The following is a 24,774-nucleotide window of genomic DNA, read 5'->3' on the forward strand; positions in this document are numbered from 1 at the left end:
GAAAATAAATTTCTGTCGTTTAAGATGCCCAGTCTATGACACTTTGTTATAGCAGCCAGAGCAGACTAAGACAGTGGTTAAAAAAGATCATGTGTTCTCAGCTAAAGAGGGAGGCGAGTTCCTTGAGGGTCAGGCACGACTCAGATAGGGCACTTGGTGGAGGAGCAAGGAGCATGTAAGCCAAACAAATCTCATTCCTTTTTACAGAAAAGAGACTCCCACCGCCAAGCTGGGCAGTCCCCCAACCCTGGGTCCAGGTTCTTATAATTTAGGAATTTCAAGATGGATCTGCCTCAAATGGGCTCTTCTCAGAAATACAGCTGTGAATTAGAGCCAACAGAAAATGATTCCCTCAATGTATCAGCATGGTACCTGACCTCACACCCAGGTGCACACCTGGGTTCAACTCCAAAATCTGTTCCCTATTAGCTGCATACAAGCTGCTTAATTTCTCGGTGTCTCACTTCCCTCGCCTCTAAAACAGGAAAAGTAATATCTACTGTAAAGGGGTGATGTGAAGGTTCAATAAGATGTCTGACACAAGATAAACATTTAATATCAACTATTTTTATTTTATAATCATTATGATTACTTTAAAAGATGGGCAAAGAACATGAACAGGAAATTCACAGGAAATATAATTCATTAAGAAAAGTTACTCGAGGAGACTTCCCTGGTGGCGCAGTGGTTAAGAATCCGCCTGCCAACGCAGGGGACAGGGGTTCGATCCCTGGTCCAGGAAGATCCCACATGCCGCGGAGCAACAAAGCCCGTGTGCCACAACTACTGAGCCTGTGCTCTAGAGCCCGCGAGCCACAACTACTGAGCCTGTGTGCCACAATTACTGAAGCCTGCGTGCCTAGAGCCCGTGCTCTGCAACAAGAGAAGCAACTGCTATGAGAAGCCCGTGCACTGCAATGAAGAGTAGCCCCCACTCGCCACGACTAGAGAAAGCCTGTGCACAGCAACGAAGACTGAATGCAGCCAAAAATAAATAAAAATAAATAAATAAATTTATTTTAAAAAAATAAACGATCCTCAGGGAATTCCCTGGCAGTCCAGTGGTTAGGACTCAGTGCTTTCACTGCTAGGGGCCTGGGTTCGATCCCTGGTTGGGGAACTAAGATCCCACAAGCTGCATGGCACAGCCAAAAAAAAGGAAAAGAAACTCACTGATGACAGAACCACATGTTAAAACAACAAGACGACACTTTTCACTCATGAGGCTAATGAGAGAAGAGAGCCAGGTCGATGAGGCAGAGGAATGGGCACTCTCCAACACTGCCAATACAGTGAGTGTGTGAACTGATGGTGTCTGTGAAGCAACGTCTACCAAAATGAGCAAGCTGCCTACCCACCAGCCAGCTCCCCTTCCTCCTCCCTGGCACTGCCCCAATACTGTTGCTTTCCCAGGTACCTCGGTGAAGCTGCACTGGGCTAAACCAATCGTAACAGTCCTTTTCCTCGCCAGGACTGGCTTGGACGAGGGCATGTGACATCACCCTGGCCAATAGGAAGGAGAGGAAATCAGCTAAGGGGCTTCTGGGAAAGACTTCCCTCACACTTAAAATGGGACAGGAGAAATAATCCCTTTTCCTGCTGCTGTATGGCAAAGCGTAGTAAGAAGATGGCAGAGAAGAAAGACTGCCCAAAGGTGTTTAATAAACTGACTCAATGAACTGCTCCCCCTCATTTATCACTTGAGATTTTAATAAACTCCATTTTGAGGAAGGAATTCTGTTACTTGCAGCCAAAAGCCTTCCAAATGATAAAATGCCCTTTCCCTTTGACCCAGAAATTTATCTTCCAAGAATTTAACCTACCAAAATCCTTGTACAAGCCCTCAAATTATATTTGTACAGGGATTTTAAAAATATATTTATTTATTTATTTGGCTGCACTGGGCCTTAGCTGCGGCACTCAGGATCTTCACTGCTGCGTGCAGAATCTTCGTTGACGCGTGCGGGACCTTTTAGTTTAAGCATGCGGAATTTTTAGTTACGGCATGCAGGCTCTTAGTTGCAGGCATGCGGATCTAGTTCCCTGACCAGCGATCAAACCCGGGCCGCTGCATTGGGAGCACGGAGTCTTAACCCCTGGACCACCAGGGAAGTCCCCAGGGATTCTTTTTCTTTTTTTTTTAAAGAGAAAAAAACTAGAAGCAACCTTAATGTCCACCAGTAGAGAATAGCTTAATCAATCACTTGCATTATGGAATACAATGCAGCTATTGAATCTATATGTACTGTCATGGAGATGTCTCTGTACGTGGTTGAGAAAGGAAAAAAGCAGATTTCAGAACATTCTGGGTTGTATGATTACCTCTGTGTGAGAGAATATTCTCCAATTTAACTGGTTCTCTCTGGGACCTGGGATCTGCCAAGAGGCAACAGACCACTTTCCTTTCTGCTTTATATACCTCACCATGGTCTGGACTTTTTGCAGAGAGCAAGTATTAGCCTTGTAATCTAAAATACAAAATGAGATGACTGACATCAGGCCAACAGTAGGACAGGGGCCAAATGGGAACCAGTAGCCTGATTTTAAGCCCAGTGCTCCAGGACTGCCAAAATGTCCATGGACTGTTCTTCCCAAGAAAAAGACCAAACCATTGACCTGAGAACCATGAAGGAAACACATTGTTTTTTCCATTTTGGAGAAGGGTTTGAAGATGACAGAATTTTAAAGACTCAGATCTTCATCAGACCAGGCAGGGACTGTGCTAGCCCCTCCAAAATCTCAACGTCTGGCCCATGCTTGACACAGAGGAGGTGCTCAGGAAATGGTGGTTTGGATGAAAAAGAAATGGATGAATGTGTATCAACTCACCCAATCCAAGCATTACCTAGATAAGAATGAATGAGTGTTGAATACATAAATGAGCAAAACTGAGACCGAGATAAATTCACAATCAGGTAATAATATTAACATTTCCTGAGTGGAAATTTTTTTTTTTTTTAAGATTCTTTTCCCATATAGGCCATTACAGAGTATTGAGGGGAGTTCCCTGTGCTGTACAGCAGGTTCTTCTTAGTTACCTATTTTATATACAGTAGCGTGTATATGTCAGTGCCAATCTCCCAATTTATCCCTTCCGCCTCTTGGTCACATTTCGTGAAAGGGTTGTCTATGCTGTTCCCACATCCTCACTTCCTACTCCCAGCAAGCCCATGCCCACTCCACTGAGGGTGCCTGCCAAGGGTCCTCCCCGTCCCAGGGGCCTCCGAGCTGCTGAGTCCAGTGGGGCACAGCTTTTTACTGGCCTTTTCTAGGACCCCTGGCTGCGTCTGCTGGTCCTCCACTCCTCTGCCCAGATCTTCCAGTTAAGGGACGGTGCTCTCCTCACTTGACATGCTCTCCCCAGATGAGCTCTTGCATTTCATGATCTCATGAGTCATGTCAGTGACTCACAAATCTATTCCTCCCACCAGGCTCACCCCCTCCCCAGTATTTCAGATTCACATCTCTTACCTTCTGGGAAGCGCTTACCCAGATGTCCAATCCCCAGACTGTTGAGGACCTCTGTGCCTTTCCTCATCCTGAACCCTCTACGTGGAACGCCCTCATCCTCCCCAGCCCGCCCCCAGCCAACTCCTACTCATCCTTTAAGACCCAGCTTGGATGCCTCCGTGTCCAGAAAGTCCTCCCTGGCGCCCATCCCAGTTGGGCTGGGTGTTCTTCTCACTCAACACATCCCAAACTTAACTCAGCAGCTTCTCCCCTAATCCTGCTCCTCCGCCATTGTTCCCCAACTCTAGTCCTAGATCCAACCGTCATCCTGTTCTCACTCTCCAGTTCCTTCCACCCTCACCTCCCAAACACTTCTTCACTCTTCTCCCATCATCTCCACTAGCAGGCCCTCATCATCTCTGGCCAGCAGCCTCCGTCGAGCTCCCTCCAATCTGCTGCCATTTGGTGGTCAGGGGTATCCGACATACATGTCAACGTCACTCCCCCGTGCGACATCAAAACCCTCCCAGGTGCCTGCACACGCACAAATGAATGTAGGTTTAAGAAAAGGCGGAAAGTGAATAAGCTCTGTAGTCCACTAATGTACCGATGCCAGTTTTCCGGTTTTGATCATGTATATTGGCTGTATATCACCATCAAGGGAAGCTGGGTGAAGGGAACTCTTTGTTACCATTTTTGTAACTTCCTGTGAAGAAAGTTAGAAAACAAACCAAACCTTGCATGACACCCACTACCAGGAGGACAAAGGTCAAGCTGCTCACCCAGGTCACACAGCACCCACCCATGGCCAGGCCTGGAATGTGACACTCCAGCAACTTTGGAGCATCCAGCTTCCCGTTCAAGCTGCCCGCTCTTCCTGGAACAACCCTAATGCCCAGTGCTTCTTTAAAGCTCAGCTGAGGGCTGCCCTGGTGGCGCAGTAGTTAAGAATCCGCCTGCCAACGCAGGGGACACGGGTTCGAGCCCTGGTCCGGGAAGATCGCACATGCCATGGAGCCACTAAGCCCGTGTACCACAACTACTGAGACTGTGCTCTAGACCCCGTGAGCCACAACTACTGAGCCCACGAGCCACAACTACTGAAGACCGCGTGCCTAGAGCCTGTGCTCCACAACAAAAGCCACCGCAATGAGAAGCTCACGCGCCGCAACAAAGAGTAGACACCGCTCGCCGCAACTAGAGAGAGACCACGCAGCAACGAAGACCCAATGCAGCCAAAAAATAAATAAATAAGAGGATTAACAAATTAAAAAAAAAAAAAGCTCAGCTGAGGTGGCTCCTCTACCAGGAAGCCTTCCTTCCCCAAACCCCACCTTTGCACAGCACCCCAAGCTCACAAGCACTGCACCGATCCTAGTTAATGTTCCCATTCTCTCCCTAAACTAGGAGCTCCTTGAAGCCAGAAGCTGGGTCTGATTCATCTCTGAGCAGCACAAAGAAACATATTCTGAGTAAGTGGAGTCTCATAAATCCTAGAATAACAGTGAAGATGTGGGTTTCAGTAATCTTTTTTTTTTTTTTTTTGGCATACCGCGTGGCCTGCGGGATCTTAGTTCCCCAACCAGGGATGGAACCCGGGCCCTTGGGCAGTGACAGCATGGAGTCCTAACCACTGGACCGCCAGGGAAATCCCTCAGTCATCATTTATTAAGCACTTTCTCTTACCAGGTATTATTCTAAGAGCTTTAAGTATAATACTTAATCCTCATAACACCCCTTAAGAAAGTACTACTATCATCCTCATTTTACAGATGAGGAAACCAAGGCACAAAGAGGTGAAGTGACCGGCCAGGGTTCGTTACTAAGTGACAGAGCTGGGCTTTGAACTCTGGTAGTTGGACTCTGGAGACCACACAGTGTCACCTCCTGACTCAAAAGTGCTCCCTCACCCCCACAGGCCGCCTTCAGCCTAGACCCACACTGCACCCTGCCACCCCACCCCGAGCACTCACCTGCCCCAGTGCAGCCTGCAGACGGGCCACGCACAGCATGAACACCACCTGAGCTTACGTCATCTCCACGCCTGGCACTTCTCCTGACTCACCAGGCCCTCGATGGCTTACTCCGAGAGACCAGGAAGGCTTTAATTTCACAGTCCCCGACCTCACTCATCAGCTTTCTGGGTCTGCATGGAGCCCGAGGACCCTCTGCTCCAAGGAGGTCAGGGAGGGGTCTCAGCTCACTTCTGGAGGCTACCTGCTGGGCGTGAAGCACCTTCTATGGCAGGGGTTTTGAACCTGGGGCCCAGGGAGAGAATTCAGGGGTATGTGACCTTTCTTCAGGGGTCTGGGAAAACATTTGCAACTTTTTTCACTAACTCCTACCTGATATTTAACATTCCACTCGATTATGAATGTAGGCAATACACTCAGTAGTGTCAGCACAAGAAATTACAGCTTTTTCCCTGTCAAATTTCAGCTACTGCGGACACAACAAAATATTGTTCACGCTCACCACAACTTCAAAATTACAGTAGTTACATTAGACTCACTGCAGATCTTATTTTTTAGTGCATTGATGTAAAAGCCCAGCTGTAGTTCAAGAGAATTGGTTTCCTTTGTAATCCTGTGTATGTTACTTTATGCATTTAAAAAGAGTATTCTGAGGGGCTTCCCTGGTGGCGCAGTGGTTGAGAGTCCGCCTGCCGATGCAGGGGACATGGGTTCATGCCCCGGTCCGGGAAGATCCCACATGCCACGGAGCGGCTGGGCCCATGAGCCATGGCCGCTGAGCCTGTGCGTCCGGAGCCTGTGCTCCGCAACGGGAGAGGCCACAACAGTGAGAGGCCCGCGTACCGCAAAAAAAAAAAAAAGAAAAAAAAAGAGTATTCTGAGAAGGCATGCATGGGCTTCCCCAGGCTGCCTGATAAGTCTGCAGTACAGAGGTGCTTGGGAAGTCCTGCTCTCAGGAATCAGGTTATTTATCCCTACAGTAATCTCAAAAGTAGGTGCTATTATCCCCACTTTCCACCAAAAAGCGAGACTTGCAAAAATAAAGTCTTTTTTTTTTTTTTTTTTAAATGAGGCTTGGCGGGATCTGTGACTTGCCCAAGGCCACACTGCTGCATGGGAGGAGGCTGCAGGTACTGGCACCTCCAGGCTCCGCCAGGAACATCTGTCCAGAAATGAACACGCAATGGATACCCGCAGGACTCAGCAACCTGCAGTTTGTTTCTTTTAACTGGCCACCTTGAATAGAAACCAAAGTTCAAGAAACTTCCCCCAGGCCCCCTCCACGGCCCCACTATAAGCCAAACTAAGAGTCAGCTGCAAAGCGTAATCTCCACCCTCCCACAGCATTCTGGTTCCAAAGGGCTTTTTTTTTTTGTTATTTATTTTTGGCTGTGTTGGGTCTTTGTTGCCGCATGCGGGTTTTCTCTGGTTGCAGGGAGCAGGGGCTACTCTTCGTTGCGGTGTGCGGGCTTCTCATTGCAGTGGCTTGTCTTGTTGCCGAGCACGGGCTCTAGGCACAGGGGCTTCAGTAGTTGTGGCATGCGGGCTCAGTAGTTGTGGCTCGTGGGCTCTAGAGCGCAGGCTCAGTAGTTGTGGCGCACGGGCTTAGTTGCTCTGCGGCATGTGGGATTTTCCCGGACCAGGGCTCGAACCCGTGTCCACTGCATTGGCAGGCGGATTCTCAACCACTGTGCCACCAGGGAAGTACCCCAGTGCCACCAGGGAAGTCCCCCAAAGAGGCTTTTACTTTCTTCATCTTGTCTTTCTTGTTCGCAACAACCTAAGGGCCCAACTGCACAGAAGGGTTCAAACCCACATCTTTCTCCAGGGGCCCAAGCTCTACTCCTGCTTCTCCACCTCCAAGACCCACCTGCTAGGCTGCTAAAGTGAGACATTTAAACAGTAACTCTTTTATATATATAATAGAAAAGTAACAGAAGCTCACTGTTAAAAAATAAAAATGAAAAAAAAAAACAGAGCTTGCCCAGAGTCCAGAGCTCAGAGTGACTGGTTACCACTCTTTTTCTTTTCTTTGAGCAATTTGAAGTCACTGCTCCTGTTCATGGGCGGAGAAATCCCCACCTGGGCACCAAGAGTTTCATGGGCTGCTCTGCAGAGGGCCCTGAGCCGGTTCCAGTCCCAGCCCTGTCCCACGCTAGCTTTCAGGGAATCAGCCTGAGCCTCTTTTTTGTCATTTACAAGATGGAGCTAATGATATCCACCTTCCAAGACTATTTTGCAGATTTACATAGTCCCCTCCGCCTACACACACACACACACACACACACACCCAGAGGAGGTCAGAAATTTGTGTTTCTGCTGAACTGGGCACCATCAGAGAATACTTGGCAACTTTCAAAATTATCCTGTAAGTACTTTTCAATCAGTCAACCCCAATTTCTTTGCAGTTTCCTTCTAGGCCACTCTTTTCTGGCAAGGGCTGCTCTGGACCACCCTGCTACTATTATTCATTTACTCAACAAATAACCACCGGACACCTTTGTGTGCAATGGGCTCTGCCAGATGCTGGGAGAACAAGGTTAATGAAGTCCCTGGCCTTGGACAGCTTGTGGTCCATGCACAGCAAGACAAATAAAAAGGCCAGTGTTAAATGCACAAGTAATGATACAGTTAAGAGTTACAAAGAGGGCTTCCCTGGTGGCGCAGTGGTTGGGAGTCCGCCTGCCGATGCAGGGGACACGGGTTCATGCCCCAGTCCAGGAAGATCCCACATGCCGCGGAGCGGCTGGGCCCGTGGGCTATGGCCGCTGAGCCTGCACGTCCGGAGCCTGTGCTCCGCAGCGGGAGAGGCCACTACAGTGAGAGGCCCGCAAACCACAAAAAAAAAAAAAAAAAAAAAAAAAAAAGGAGTTACAAAGAAACTAAAATAGGAAACGTGGCAGGGAACGATGGAGAGGGGGGTGGGCTGGGAGCTTAGCGAAGGCCCTTCCAAGGAGGTGGCATTTAAAAGGGACAATTAGGATCCAGTCACAGGAACGTGGGAGGGGGGTAAGGGCACACCTGGCACAGGCTATGGCGAAGACAATGGCCCTGAGGTGGGAACAAACTTAGAATATTCAAGGAAAAGACAGAAGGCCAATGAGGCTGCAGTACTGAAGTGAGGGCAGGCCAAGCAGGAAGGAAGGGGCAAGGGACAGGCTGAGGCTGGTCAGAGAGCTACACACGGGCCAAGCTGGAGAGCCAGCACTGTGCTCTATGTGTGCCAGGAAACCACTGGAAGGTTTTCAGCAGAGGAGTGACAGGGTCTCGCTCTTGAGAAGATCCACTTGGCTGCTGTGTTGAGGACGGACGACAAGAGGGGAAGGTGTCAGATTAGTTAGGAGGCTACTGCAGTCATCCAGGCCTGGATCAAGGTGAGCCGTGGAGAAGAAGATTCAGAAACACTCTGGATGTTATTAAATGTTCATGGCAATCACAACCATGCCCTCACACCGGGTGGTCTTTATAGCTTTCAAAGTTCCTTCATTTAAGTTTCAGAGCAAACCTGAGGCAGACAGGACTGAATCAGCAAGGCCATTTTTCAGAACAGGAGACTGAGGCCAGGAATGACAGGATGATGGTGCCCCAACTCACGCAGCAAGTGTGTGCTGGGACTGAACGAAAGGCAGGACTTTGGACTCCCTGCCCTGTGCTCCTCTGCCTGCAAAGGGACAGGGTATGACACGAATGCTCCAGAGAACAAGAGCTTAGATGAGCCTCTGAAAAGCCCGGAAGGGTCAGAGCCTCGACCTTGCCCGCAGCCCTCAAGGAAGCGCTCGACGGATTCTCGCTGGCTGACCCCAGCTCTCAGCGTCAGGGAATCTGATACCCGGTTCCCTCTCTGAGTCATGATGTGGACAAGACAGGAAGAACTGAGGGGTGGGGGGCCCCTCGGGTTTCTTCTGAAAAAGAGAGACCTCTTTCACCTTGAAAGATTATCATGAGGATTAATGAGAGACTGTGGGCAAAAGCACGATACAAATGTTAGATCATTAGGGTTTCCAGACAGATAAGAAAAGAGCTCCATGGAGACTGAAATAGCTTGACAGCATCTCTCCTGCAGGACGGCTAAGACCTCGGACTCAGGAGTCCAGCAGGCTTGGCTCCCTCTGACCCCCTGCTCTACCTCAGCTGTGTGATCTTGGAACCTCAGTCTCCCCATCTGCAAAATGGGGCTGTTAAGAGTTGTTCCTGCCTCAAAAGAGTCATTAAGTGGATTCAGTAAGAGAAAGCACAAGCACAGGGCCGGCACACGGCCGCATTCCAGACATGGTGGCTGCTGTCGCTACTGCCACTGTCACCATCAGGCCTGGGTCTCAGCCTCTGATTCGGGGCTCGGGAATTGCCGCGGAACTGAAGTCAACTAGAGATGTCTCCTGGATGCAGAAATGCTGCCGCCCCTTCCCTCTGGGCCTCCACAGCCTGATGGGGAAACAGCGCTAACACACCTGCAGAAGCCATCAGGGCGCCTGCAAAGAAACAGACTTACTAGGAGAAATAAATAAGGTGGGAAGGAGCCCCATAGCTGGTGATGACAGAGAAAGGAAAACGAGCCTGTTTTCTATGGGCCATTAAATGTGATGAAAGGAACTGGCTTCTGTGGAGACTCCTGGGAGCTGACACGTAGCAGTCACTTCATCAACCCCAGCTGAGGCTCCAGTTGAGGCTGCAGCCAGACTTCCTCAGAGGATACCTCCACCTTCTGCTGTCTCACCTTACCACCACCAGCCCCGTCAGCCTCCTGCCTCCCTCCCTCCCAGCCTTACCTAGTCCTCCACTGGGCCAGCTCAAGAGCCAAACTGCCCGGGTTTGCCCTCCAGCTCTGTCACTTACACGATGTCACTTAACCTCTCTGTGCCACAGTTTCTTCATCTGTAAAATGGGGACAATTATAGCGCCCACCTATAGGGCTATCATAAAGATTGGATAAGCGCATCTAGGAGAAACCACTCATGAGAGCTGGCCACTAGCTAATTGCTGGATTGGTGTTTGTTAAGTTACTAAAAAATTTTAAACCCCTCTAGTTCCTCTCATCTGAGTCTCCTGTCCCGATCCCCGGGCACTTGGGCTCCTCCCAGAGGTTACCACCAAACATCATCAAACCTCAGGGCTCATTTTCGGAAAAGGAAACCTGGGCCTGGAGAACCCAAGGGACCACAGTGGCAGAGCCTGACATGAACCTGAATTCACACCTGCCACCTGCACCGTGGCTGTACCAGATGATCTGCCTGTTCTTACTTCACACCACCGTGCCTTTGTCCAGCTCAGTGCCTCTCCTTAGAATGCCCTTTCTCTGGCCTTTCTCAACCCATCTTTCTTTTTTTTTTTTAATTTTTAAAAAAATTTATTGTATTTATTTATTTTTGGCTGTGTTGGGTCTTCGTTGCTGCACGCAGGCTTTCTCTAGTTGCGGCGAGCAGGGGCTACTCTTTGTTGTGGTGCGCAGTCTTCTCATTGCGGTGGCTTCTCTTATTGCGGAGCACGGGCTCCAGGCGCGTGGGCTTCAGTAGTTGTGGCTCGCGGGCTCTAGAGCGCAGGCTCAGTAGTTGTGGCGCACGGGCTTAGTTGCTCCACGGCACGTGGGATCTTCCCAACCAGGGATTGAACCCGTGTCCCCTGCATTGGCAGGCGGATTCTTAACCACTGCGCCACCAGGGAAGCCCTCAACCCATCTTTCAAATATTTAAATGGCACTTCTTCTCAGAAGACCTTCCACCCCCCAGGGCAAAAGAAATCTTCTTCCTCTACACTGGGACATAATTCAATTTGACAACAAAATGGCTGAATGCGTCCTCCTGGCACCTCCACGGGGGCCTGGGACACAGAGGGTGAATCAGATCCAGTTCCTGTCCTCGGGAAGCTCAGGTTAATCATCTATATCTTTCTCCTTTCCAAGCCACAGGCTCCTCCGTGGCGTCAAGCCAGGCACTGGCAGGCACTAGGAACTGAACTCGGATCTCCACACTCAGGGCTCAGTCTTCCTTCCACCATCATTCTGCCTTCTGCAGTCAGGCTTCCAGAAACCTCCTGAGAGTACCTGCGAGGCCATGGGGCACAGGGCTGGTTCATTAAAACTCCCTGGCCTTGGGGAGCCTGCTGACATTTTAGCTTAAGCCCCCACCCCCGGAACATTTGCCAGTTCAAACTGTCCTGGTCTCTGTTCTTGTCTACATATTTGGGATGGAGGTGGTCCAATTCTGACGCCATGCAGCACACTTAACAGTCACCCGGGACTGGCTTCAAATCCAGCCAGGTGATCTTGGGCCAGCCACATAAATCATGTGTTCCTCAGTGTGTTCAGCTGTGAGATGGAGATAATAATGCTCACCCCTCAAGGAGCCACTGTAAGAATTAGCCAGAATGTTCGTCAACCTCCCAGAGCGGAAGCAATTGTGGTGAGCCCAGAATCCCCTACCTCTTCTCCACCCCAGCCAAGCATCCCCATTCTTTCAAGCTCAAGACCCACTTGCTGAAGGAAGCCTTCCCTAACTTTTCCAGGTTACCTGAGAGCTCTCTCTTCTCTCCACTCCCACCGCATTGACCCTAGTATTGCCCATTTCCTTGTTCTCTCATTGGTTCGCTAGTTAACTTTCTCTTCCCAACCAGCCTCTAAGTGGCAAACTCAACCCAAGCCTGCCCCACAGCATCGCACTGTGCTCACAAGAAGCGCTTGAAAAGTAACTTGCTAAGGTAGCCAGGACTCTGGGAGAAGGTGAAGATTTGGAGGCAGAAAACCAGGTGGGAATCCTACCTCTGTTATGTGACCTTCCAGGGAGAACCTTCAGCTCTCTAAGCCTCAGGTTTCTCATCTGGAAAATGAGGACTGAAAAATGTCGAGCTGACATGGTTGCTATGGAGGACAGATGAGCCAGCATATGTGAAAGCCCTTTTGTTATAAACTAAAAAGTGCTATTTAAGGAATTATTATTTTCAGATTTTCAAATCCAAACCTACTGATGCCTCAACTTTCCTATACCTAAGACTCAAGAGCCCAGCTCTTAGCCCCAAATAATCCACCCAAACCCACATTCTTAACTGTTCATCCTAAACAAAAAGCCAACAGCCTAGAATTCACAGCATCCGTGGAACCTCGTCCCAGCTCAGGGCTCACAAAACCTCTCTCCTACCTTCAGATCTCAGCCCTCCTGGACACAGGTTTCTCCTTCCCAGCTCAAGGAAGCCCACACCACAAACCTATTCCAACTGCGATTGGCTGGGCATCATTTCTAGCTTGCAGTCCAATTTCCACGGAAAGTGAAAATGGGGAAAGATGACCAAGGTGGGTATGGTAGTATGTGGGGGGAGAGGGGATCTAAGTCTTGGTAGTAGCATTAAAGATTCTGCTGGAATTTTGTGTCCACTAGCTGCTAAATGTACTATAATTATCACATTTGTGTGAAAATCCAAGGATCTGCATTCTGCTGTTTTCATGGGACTGGATGAACTGCAGGCACTGAGGAAAATGCTAAGAAGTTGGAGTTCAAAGTCTTGTACCCAGGAAACAAAAGTCCCAGTAAGCAATCCCAGAGAAATGAAATCCCTGACAAAGCTGATGTGGACACCACAGTCCCTCACTCCGGGCCCAGGCCCCTTCTCCAGCCCCTCCATTCCTTCTCCAGCCCCTATTCTTACCCATTAATGCCATGTAGGTATCACACCCATCAGAGTCTATCAGAGTGAATCCTGATTTTTTTCCCCTGGGAATACTGCTTTGTCTCTGTGAAAGACCCCCAAACCGGGCACCTTATAAATATCCGAGCCAGACAGATTTTAAGAGGAAATCGGGGAAAGGAAGGAGCAGGCCGGGAGGAGTCCCTGAGGCCCGCGGAGGGCAGGAGGGGAGTCCGAGGCCGGGGTGGGTGGCTCCCGTGCACTCATCTCCCGGGGGCGCCCCCCAGGCGCTGGAGCTGTCCCCCGCAGCCCCTGTGCGCCCCTGGTAAGACGACGGACCCCTCGCAGGCCTGAGCCCAGGGACTGATCCCGCGACCGGAAATGCACCCCCCAGACCGCGCCCCCCTTTCCTGCCGCCCTCTCCCCCGGGCCGGGCCGCAGGCCCCGGATCCCCGGGCTCGCGTGGCCGCCGCAGCCGGCAGGGGCGGCCCGTCGGCGGCTGCGGTCCCTCCAACTCCCGGCGCTGCGGGGCCAAGGCGCACACAAAAGGAAGGGGCGCGTTGCCAGCGACGCCCCCGCCAATCGCCTCGAACCCCATCGCGGGAACCGGCAAAGCATCCGCACACCCCAAAGCTTCGGACGCCCAGGAGAGAGCCCCCCACGCAATTAGTTCCAAGACACCCCTCGGGGGGTTGTAGAGGCAGCCAAATCTCCCAGCGGCAGGTGCCCCCGGCAGCACAATAACTTTGAAACTTTGGGGCAGGGCACGGGGGCCGGGAGGGGGAGCCCCAAAAAGAAGGAAAGGGGGGTTGGGGGACTATTCGTTTTTGCAAAATGCACTCTCCGGGTGTCCCCGCGCAGCTCCGGCCTGGCCAGGGCTTTCCGCACCTCCTCCCAGCCCGGCGCGGCCCCCGGGCGCCCCGAGCCCTCCAGAGCCGGCCGCCGGTTCGCGGTCGGGCCCCGGCCTCTGCCCCGCGGGGCTCGGGCCGCGCGCAGCACTCACCTCGGCCGGGCTGCGCTCCCCGCGGGCCTGCGCCGAGCCCGATAAATGGTATGCTATGACTAGAGGTATGATTACGTTATTATTATTAGTAATAATAAGAGTAAATGCTATTTAATTACGGGCGGCAGCATCCTGCTCCCGGCGCCGCCGCCCCGGCAGCTCCGTCCATGTGGCTCCGGAGAGCTTTACTTTCATTTCCAGCCCCCTCGGCCGGCCGCTCGCGGCAGCACCCGCTGGAGGCACCGTCTCCCAGCAGTTCTTCCTCCTCGGGTCCTAGAGCGCGGCTCCCCTAGCCGGGCGCCGGGGGTGGGCGGCGCGGGCTGAGCACCTGGGGGCGGAGGGGGCGGGGAAGTCCCCCTTCCCCTTGGAAAGCTCATGCCTGGAATTCACCTTTATCTTCTTAGAAAGTGTCCTTCCCTCTTGGGGCTTTTCTTTTGGCAATTCTGCATTTCTGGGCTGATGCTGTTCTAACTCAGCGCCTCCGCCCTTCCTCATGTGTGTAAAGAGCCCCCCGGGGTTTCCAGATGCTTTCAATGAAGGCGCTCCAAAACCCTAGATGCCTTGTGACCTTTTCAAGGATAAGGACCAAAGGCTCAGAGAGGAATCAGGACCTCCCTCGACTAGTTGCTGTATGTATGGGATCTTTCCCGAAAGGATTTGAGGCTGCTTAGAAGACCCAGAAGGTAAGGGGAGATCACCAAAGGAGAAACTGGCTGTCAGCATCCCTGGCACTGACACAGAGCTGGCCAGGTCCAGGTTGGATTTGAATCCAGAGCTTCGGATTCCAAATACGGTGTCATCCCACCTGCCCCGTGGATTCCTGAGAGTTCTCTACCCTCTTCATTTTGCATGCACACACACACATATGTATGTATATGTGTATATAAGTACATATATATACTTATATATATGCCTATATGTGTACCTATATATGTGTGTGTATATATATATTAATTTATTTATTGAGGATTAGCTGTGAGATTTGTAAAGATTTTATCTTTACAAATGCTATCTTTTCCACATTTGTGCCAGAAAATCTTAGGGACTGGAGATGCATCGCTGAGATAAATTTTAAACACGCTGTGGTAAATGCTAGGAGGGACCAGAAACTGGCACAGTTTGCCTATTTAATTCTCACAATAATCCTGGGAGATTGGTTTTAGCATGCCTGTTTTACAAATGGAAAACTGAGGCTCAGAGATTAAGCAACTTGTCCAAGGGGGCAGTTCTGACTCCAGAGCTTGTATGCTTTACATGGCCTCTCACACTTTTCACTACCATAAGGGAGCCTTGAAAGAGGGGTGAAAAGCACCTGCACCGCTGGAATTTCTCAAACTCTTCCTTCTGTGGGTGCCATCTCTCCCCTCACTACTCTAAGATTAATAAACAAAAAGGCAGCCTCTGGCATAAGGGTGATGGACATTTATGTCCAGAAACGAAAAGCAGAGTCCAGTGGCCTTCTGACTCACTGCGAGGAGGGCCTTGTTTAAAATGAAAACCTTTAACCCCTCCCACCACCTCAGAGATTTTTTTTTTTGGCCACCCTGCGGTTTGCAGGCTCTCAGTTCCCCAACCAGGGATTGAACCCAGGCCACGGTGGTGAAAGCCCAGAATCTTAGCCACTAAGCCACCAGGGAACTCCCAGAGATTCTGATTTAGTATTTCTGACAAGCACGGCTAGGTCACTGTAATAGTCCCAAGATCGTGGGCTAAAGGCATACACAGGATGAGCCTGGCAATTTAGGGAGCCTGGGTGGTACGGTGGGGCTGTCACTGAGGCAGCATGAGAAAGACCAAGGTCTGTTGGAGTCCCAGCTCTGCCACGTGCTAGCTGTCTGACCCCAGGCAATTTTGCAGCATTAGTCTCCTCATTGGTAAGATAAGGATGAGAAAAACCTAATCAACATAAATTTTGTTTCAAGGACTACAATTAAATAATAGCTGTAAAGCATATAGTATAGTGCCTAGCCCACGGGTATGAATAAATGTTCGTTTCCATACCTCCTGTACAATTTATAGTGAAACACTCATGACAATTTATCAGATTAGGTTCCATTGTTATTATCACTCCCATTTTATGGATGAAGCTGTTGAGGCCAGTTGGACTACTGCATCTTGTCTCAAATGAACTAGCTGGTAAAAGGTGTGGTGATTCCACCATCCCAGGCTGCCAGTGGAATAACACATATCCTTAAAAAAGGACTGGAGGGACTTCCCTGGTGGTCCAGTGGCTAAGGCTTCACGCTCCCAGTGCAGGGGGCCTGGGTTCAATCCCTGGTCAGGGAACCAGATCCCACATGCTGAAACTAAAAAAAAAAAAAAAAAAAAAGAAATGAGGACTGTCCATCATTTAAGGAGGATTCAGCTGGACACCAGCCCTCCCCTCTCTGCCTTCATCTCTTGAATTTGGTATCAACTAGTTAAACTATCTGAGTTGCCTGAGATGGTAATTGGGCCCTTACAAGACCCCAACCAGAGGTGGTGGTACTTTGGAGAGAAAGGCCCCAAAGGTGGCACCAACAGGTTGCCCTATGTCCCCACATTAAAGCTGAAATAGCAGTAACAGCCACCACTTTTTATTTACTTATGAGTCAAGCACTTTGCACATGTTGATTCTCTTACCCTCCCCAAAACCCTGTAAGGTAGGGATTGTTTTTACCTGTTTCAGGGTGAAGAAACAGACACAAAGCAGTTAACTGACTAAGAAAGAGGTAGAGACAGAATTCAGTCCCAGCCTCATCCCCCTGTAAGACCACAGCATCGTGATGTGGATATCTTAAATCTGGATGTATCACTGGTTACCCCCAAGAGCCTGTCACAGGAGCGGGTCGCTGGAGAATGGGAGGTGGACACTCATGCTCTGACCTTTGAGGAACTGACAGGTACATCATTCAGTTACCCCTTCTCCAGCAAGCACCTCCAAGCTTAGGCCTGCCATGGCTTGGACCCCAGAGATGCCTTCTTATCCCCTGGGAAGAGCCTGAGTACATGGCAGTCTTAAGTGCAACCATGTACAGTGTTCATTCACTCACTCAAAAACATTCATTGCCAGGCCCCACATGAGGTCCTGGGACTGCAAATAAACCCCTTTCCCCACAGCTCCAGCACAGTCCCAGGTCCCAGTCCTCCAGCAAGGCGTCTTGGGGTTTAGGGAAAGACCTTGAAGATAAAATGCACCATTTTAGGCTCAGGTTGGGGATAATGAGTACTTTCCCCATAGGGTTACTAAGAGGATTAAGTGAGTTCCTGCATGCAAAGCATTGATAAATGTGTGGTTAAATAAATAATAAATAAATAATGCATTCTTCTGGGGAACGGTCCATAGAATTCAGATTCTCAAAGGTGAAGGTGATTTTAAAAAAAAGAGAGGGGTGGACCCATAAGCCTAGAAGCTAAGATAGGTTATAATACAGTGGATGAAATGCAGGTGATAAAACATAGTCACATTTGTCCCCAGTATGCTTGAAAATGTTCAAGCATACAGAAGATTTTTTTTTAGAGGAAAGCACATTTATTTATTTATTTATTTATTCAATTTATTTTTGGCTGCGGCGGATCTTCGCTGTGGTGTGCTGGCTTCTCTCTAGTTGTGGCGCGTGGGTTCTCTTCTCCTCTAGTTGTGGCGCGCGGGCTCCAGGCATGTGGGCTCTGTGGTTTGTGGCACGCGGGCTCTCTCGTTGAGGTGCGTGGGCTTAGTTGCCCCTCGGCATGTGGGATCTTAGTTCCCTGACCAGGGATTGAACCCGTGTCCCCTGAATTGGAAGGCGGATTCTTTACCACTGGACCACCAGGGAAGTGTGGTGGTCTGAACACGGGTTGGAAAAGAATTTCCAGACACAAGGCAGAATGTAAAGAAGATAGAATTTATTAGCGGGAAGGGTCGCTGCCAGAACAGCGGGCCGACTTCCTTGTAGTCTGGGAGAGAGGAGCCCGAGCATGTGCTATTGATCAGTTTTTATAGCCAGAAAACAAAGGAATGGTCCGAGGTGTAATTTTGTTTACTGATTGGTCGAGGCACATACACCTTCCTTCTACAGGGTAAGAGTGGGACAGGGCAGATGCCTTTCCTTATTTGGGACAGGTCCCGTTGCCCAGGTGGGCTCCAGATTTCGTAACCATCGCAACATGGTGGTGGGGAGCGCGATTGATTAAGAATCCGGTAGAGTGTGTAACGCTGACACTTTTTCAGGCAGGGTCGTCCTTTGTCCTTGAAGCACCATTGTCCTTGGAGCACCACATTCCCCCCTCTCTTTATTTATAGGTCCAATTCCTTGGCCCTAATGGATACCCTGCTCATGTCTACCTAACTGCCTAATTCCCTCTCAGGCATTCGGGAACCCCTTTGTGAGGAGAAGGGGCGACAAACTCTCTCTGGCTGCTTCCTGCTGAGCGGGGGCATCGTGGGGCCGTGGGTTCCGGTTGCCTGCTCTCTGTCAGGGTTTATCTAGGGAGGAGTGCGGGCCCCATGGAAAGTGATGGCAGCTTGTTCAAGGGTTGTACAAGTGTTGTCTGGCCGGTATTCTTGTTGCATCACCATTTGGAGGTTTATTTGTGGTATTCTGGAAGGGACAAACTTAACAAGGAGGTTAAAAATACATGGCCTGAAGATTAGGAGAAGTAGAAAGGCTACTATAGGACCTAGGAAAGGGGTTAGCCAAGAGAACCAGGACCAGATATTAGTCTTGAAGTCCCACCAGTCGAGTCCCCCTGAGACTGCTTCCCTGTAGAATCCATTAGCTCTTTCAATAATTGCTCGAAGATTGGTCTGGACCTTGCCCGACTGGTTGACAAAAAAACAGCAATCCTCCTTTAACATTGCACAGGTCCCTCCTTGATTAGCTGTTAGGAGGTCCAGAGCTCTTCTATTTTGTAAAACCACTCCTGCTAGAGAATTTATTTGTTCTTGCCGGGTGTTAATTTGGGCTGCTAGGCAGGCAGTCTGTTGTGTGAGTTCAAGAGAGAGCTGTCAGGCAATGGAGGTACCTCCAGGGGAACTTGGTGAAGGATATGGGGTGGGATTTTAGCTAGAGTAAGCTTCGCAGTGGCTATTAAAGCCATATTTACCGGCGTAAATGATAAAGTAGCTTCAAGTTTTGTTAAAAGGTTCCGGCCTAACAGGGGTATTGGACAGGCCAGGAGAACTAGGAAAGAATGGGTGAATAGAGTATTTTCAAGGGAACAGGGTAAGGGAGGTGTAAAATGGCCATATGAGGGCTTTCCATCTACTCCCATTAAGAGGATTGAGGAACAGCAAGTGGGACCAGAGAAGGAGGTCAGGGCCAAGTAGCCCCTGTGTCAGTTAGAAAGGTTATAGTAGCCCCTGCCACATCCAGGGTTACCCGGGGCTCCTCAGGTCTTATGGGGAACATAGGCGCCTATAGATTGAGCCGTGCGCACCGTCAGTCATCCGCACCCAGGAGCCCCAGATCTAGAGCGCAGTCCGGTTCTTGCCCCTGCTAGTCAATTACCACCAACAGGGGCAATTGGCCTTGACCTTGGCCCAGGGGGCTGGGACCCAAAATGCCCCGAGTGTTGGGTGGTCGCGGCGTTGGCCTCCCCGCTTGAGGGCGGCAGGGACAACTTGTCTTCCACTGGCCCTTTTGGTGACAGTAAGGGCACAGGGTATCGGGTGGTGGGCCGTTCCTGACTCTGTGCCCCTGCTGACCGCACTGGTAGCAGCTCAGCGGTGGTTTCTGAGACGGGAGAGGGGCTCCCGTGGGTCTGTTTTGGGAGGGACTGAGCAATGGTAAGAGCCATATACTGAGCGTGTCGTTTTAACTTTTCTTCCTCTCTTTGTTCTCTTCTTTCCTAGAAGCCTCCTCCCTATTGTTAAAGACCTTAAAGGCCGTGTCAAGTAGAGCAGGAAATGGGGTCTGTGGCCCTTGCTCTAGTTTCTGTAATTTCTGTCTTATGCTTGGGGATGCCTGGCTTATAAAGTGAACTACAAGTATAGCCTGACCCTTAGGGGTCTCAGGGTCTTGGTTGGTGTATTTCCTCATAGCCTCTGCTCATCGGGCCTGAAAAGGGGCCGGATTCTCAGAGCGTTCCTATGTAACTTCTCTGAGTTTATTATAATCAGGTTTGATGATTGCCTTTTTCATACCTTCTGGTAGACAGGTAATCACGTAGTTTCTCCTAGTGAGCCCTCCTGCTGGCCTATTTTCATCTGCCTGGTGTCTCCATCCTGGGTCTGCCCTTGGGACTGCCTCCGCCCCTGCTTGGTTCTCATTAGGATTTCGGGCGTGTGCCTTATCTGCCCAGGCCTGAGCCGCGGCCTCGATCCTGGCCTTTTCTTCATGATGCAGCATGTAGCTAGGACCACATGAATATCTGGCCAGGTTAAGTCAAAGGCTATAGTTAGGGCCTGGAATTCCCTGATGAAGGTGGAGGGGTCCTGGCTGAAGGAGCACAGTTTCCCTTGGATATGAGAGAGATCAGACATGGGGAAGGGGACATGAACCCTGATAGTACCTAGGTCTCCATCAGCGACCTCTCGTAGGGGAAGCATATTGGGACCAGATGCTGAGTTTTGGGCTGCTTGTGACCGAGTGTGGGGAGTGGAGGGAAGGTCTGCTTCTGGGTATGGAGGTAGGGGTTGGGGAGAAAGTCGAGGAGGAGACTGGTGAGACCAGGGACAAGAAGGCTCATCCAAGATACCTGGTGGAGGGGGAGATGGGGAGGGACGAAGTAGTGAAGCTGGAGGAGGAGGGTGGGAGGATGAGGCATTAAAGCGGCAATGGAGAGACACGTGCGACAGGAGTCCCTCAGGCTCAGATTCTGACCGTGAAGGCCAGCACGGATGGAACCTCGGAATCCTTTCCTAGTTTCCAACTATTTGGAGGACTGTGTTGTAATTTAGGGTCCCGTTAAGAAGCCATTGTTCTTGGTGCCTCAGTTTGTACTGGGGCCAAGCCGTGTTACAAAAGGAAATGAGCCTCTTCTTCTTGAGATTGTCTGAGTCAAATTCCTTCCAATTCCTGAGAATACAACCAAGAGGTGAGTCTAAGGGAGTAGACGTCTCTGAACCCATTCTTAGCCTCAGTGCGACGAAGGCACCAATGACCAGAGAGGGGAATTCCCGGAAACCAGCTGGGAATTGACTCACCGATAGAAAATTCTCAGGGATGGGAAGGAGCTCTCCCAGGACAATCTAGAGGCAGTGAGGTCCTCTGGAGTCAGTCCGAGCTGAGGAGAAAGAAGCAGAAGAGACAGAAAAGAGGACTAGGGATTCCGCCTTCTAACCCTACCGAGGAGGCGGTGGCCAAGGGACTGTGGGCTTTGTGCTTTGCTTCGTCCACGGTGTGCCTCGCATTGCACGGAAGTCGTCTTGACGGGAGTGGACGCTCTAACAGCCTGGTCCGTTCCGTGACCCCCTTATCCTTTCACGGGAGTCTTCAAGCGGCAGGCGCCCTAACGGCTTTTCAATGCCTGACCCGTCCCCGCACGATACCAATCGGCCTAGTCCGCAGTCGGGAGGAAGACAGAGGGATCCTCAGCCGTCTGGGCGGCAGTTACTGGGGCGAAGCGAGCCGTGGAGCCTTCGGAACACGCCAGGATGTGGCCCTGGCCGGAGTTCCTCTGTTGTTTTCATCACGGCAGCTTGCCTGTTCACAGAGAGTCCCAAGGAATGAGGAGAGGAGGTGGGGAAAGAGACCCCCCTGGAGGTCCCTGTACAGGCTACCAAATGTCGTGGTCCGCACGTGGGTTGGAAAAGAATTTCCAGACACAAGGCAGAATGTAAAGAAGATAGAATTTATTAGCGGGAAGGGTCGCTGCCAGAACAGCGGGCCGACTACCTTGTAGTCTGGGAGAATGGAGCCCGGACATGTGCTATTGATCAGTTTTTATGGCCAGAAAACAAAGGAATGGTACGAGGTGTAATTCTGTTTACTGATTGGTCGAGGCACATACACCTTCCTTCTATAGGGTAAGAGTGGGACAGGGCAGATGACTTTCCGTATTTGGGACAGGTCCCGTTGCCCAAGTGGGCTGAGGAATTTCGTAACCATCGCAACATGGTGGTGGGGATGGCGATTAAGAGTCCAGTAGCGGGTGTAACGCTGATACTTTTTCAGGCAGGGTCGTCCTATGTCCTTGAAGCACCATTGTCCTTAGAGCACCACAGGAAGTCCCTCAAGCATTCAGAAAATTGAAAGAACTGTACAGCCCTATATTATGCTACATTTGTTAAGATTTTGCTGTATTTGCTTTATCATATATTTATCCTTCCATCCATCCATCCACTCATCAATCTACATAACATTTTTGTTAAAAACGAAACAGGTAATTTTTAACTTTCTTCTTTATGCTCTTTTGCATTTGTACTAATTTTTAAAATTGCTGTCAGTTTTCATTTAAAAACTGAAATAATTTCCATTTTGGAACAAAAGAATTATTAAAAGGAAATATAATCTACCAAAAGGATTTGGTACCAGGAAACCCTTCATACACGTTAGACCCAAATTTAAGCTCCTCCCCAGACACCATCCTTTTCTATCTTATTCAACACTGGATTCTGGAACAGTGCCTTGTACATAGTAGGTAACTACTGGAGTAGTTATCCAGTAGTTATGGAGTAATGGAGTGAATGAATTCTTTTAAGTATGGTTGTTTATCGAGGTTAAAAAAAATAGTTAAGGGAGCCCTGGGCTTGAACCCAGGGGGGAATGTGGTTTGAGTTATCTTTAACAAGGGGAGGGGGCAGGCTCTCCAGCAATATGGGTAGGCCAGGCCCACCTGCCTCTCCCCCGGGGCCCAAGGCCAGCATCCAGTTGGATCTTGGGACTTTCTCTCTACATTCCTCACGTGTCTGACATAGTTCCGGCATTTGTTTTTGATCTGACTAAATGGCAAGTCTGCAGCCTTGGTAGCTCTACAGGAAACCAGAATAAATATCGTTTATTCCATTTACAATTGGCAATTAAGTTTGTTTTCAGGCACAAGAATGGAATTTAAAACACTCAGTTAAAGTAAACCAAACTAATCAGAGGCAGTCTGCTTTTCTCTTCAAAACATTAAAAGAAAGAAAGAAGAAAGGAAGGAAGGAAGAAAGAAAGAAAACAATAAAAACCGCTGCACAATAGAGAGAGAAAGAGGTCTGGAATATCCACTCTCCCCTTATTCTCACCTCACACTCACAAACTGACTTGTTTTGCATGTGTATTGAAAAGAACCCTGGAGATCTGGTTCTACTATCTCTTGTCTAAATTACTGTGTAATTCGGGCAGGTTACTTGACCTCTCTGGGCTTCAGTTCTCCATCTGTTGAAAAGAGGAGAGGGATGGCCTAAGATGGTTCTATCTGTCTGTCAAAAGCTTTGATTTCATTTCTCGGGGCCAGGCAAACAGACTAGCTCTCAGGTGGTAACTTGAGAGAGAGTTGGAGAAAGGGAGGGAGAGAGAGAAAGATGACGACAAATGTGTTGATTGGAAACACTGATGGTTCTGGACTCTTCAGACTCACTGTGCAAACCCCCTTCTCCTTTTTTAAACCCTAGTCTCCCCATTTTATTTATTTATTTATTTTGGCTGTGTTGGGTCTTCGTTTCTGTGCGTGGGCTTTCTCTAGTTGTGGCGAGTGGGGGCCACTCTTCATCGTGGTGCGCGGGCCTCTCACTGTCGCGGCCTCTCTTGTTGCTCACAAGCTCCAGAGGCGCAGGCTCAGTAGTTGTGGCTCACGGGCCTAGTTGCTCCGCGGCATGTGAGATCTTCCCAGACCAGGGCTCGAACCCGTGTCCCCTGCATTGGCAGGCAGATTCTCAACCACTGCGCCACCGGGGAAGCCCTCTCCCCATTTTAAAGGGGTTTGAGAGAGTAACAAACAGAATCTCTTTGCTAAGGGCCTGGGTTTGTGATTTTTAGCTTTGAATGTGAACACCTGCAGGCAGAACACCTACACGCCGGTTCTCCACAAGCCCCAATGGACCCCTGTTACCTCCTATTACTTCCCGGGGCTTTGAAGGCCATTGAGTTTCTGCTAAGAATTCTCTTGCAGTTGTGAAAACCTTATGATCCATCACCCAGAGGAGGAGGAAAGGATGCTCGCCTAAGATGTTCTGCCGCCCACCTCTCTCTTCCCTTTGGGAGGTGTCCATCAGAGAAACGTCTCAGAGAGTAAAACTGGAAAAGGGAGGGGCTGAGGATCACCCCGAGGAAAATTCAGACTGATTTGATCAGTCCTAGCTGGAATCAGCACAGGAATAGCATCAGGCCTAAGTGGAAGCTTTTCAGCCTTCTCAGATGATGGTTCATTTTAAGGAAACACCCCGTGACCCTGACTGGAATCCAGTTCAAATGAGGAAACCTGAAGCATCTATGATAGGCCAGGCCCCAAGAGGATGCTGCTCACATAGAAACAGTACCTGCCCAGAGGCTCTCCAGGAAGCTGCTAAGAGGACTGTTAACTCTGTGAGAAAGCTCTCAGACCGACTGCTCTGGGGGCTTGCAGCTTGCTCTGCAGAAAATCCTCCTGGAGGAGGTGGCAACCTCCTCCTGGAGGAGGCGGGCCTTGCAGGCAGAGAAGGAGAGGGAGGGTGGAAAGAGGATCCACATCTCAGTAGTTGTGTGAACCAGGGTCTGGAGCTTCAGTGTCTCACCTCTGCTGGGAAGGGTGGCAATGAGGCCCACTTCCTTTGTAGAGATTAAATTAGTTGTATGTGGAAGGATCTGGCACATATTTAACCCTGAATTGCAGGTAAAGCAACAACACGTGTGTGGGCTGAGTTGTGAGAGGTAACTT

General features: G+C 50.0%; 1 protein-coding gene across 1 annotated transcript in view; it reads right to left on the minus strand.

Moving 5' to 3' along the window:
* The window catches only part of ZC3H7B (zinc finger CCCH-type containing 7B), a 53,612-nt gene extending 39,290 nt beyond the window's left edge, over positions 1–14,322 (minus strand). Inside the window, exon 1 of the mRNA XM_030855837.2 lies at positions 14,038–14,322. The gene's annotated coding sequence lies outside the window, so the exon portion shown is untranslated. The remainder of the gene's footprint in view (positions 1–14,037) is intronic.
* Between the last annotated feature and the right edge of the window lie 10,452 nt (positions 14,323–24,774).

This window comes from Globicephala melas, chromosome 10 (genome assembly GCF_963455315.2).
Source record: "Globicephala melas chromosome 10, mGloMel1.2, whole genome shotgun sequence".
NCBI lineage: Eukaryota > Metazoa > Chordata > Mammalia > Artiodactyla > Delphinidae > Globicephala > Globicephala melas.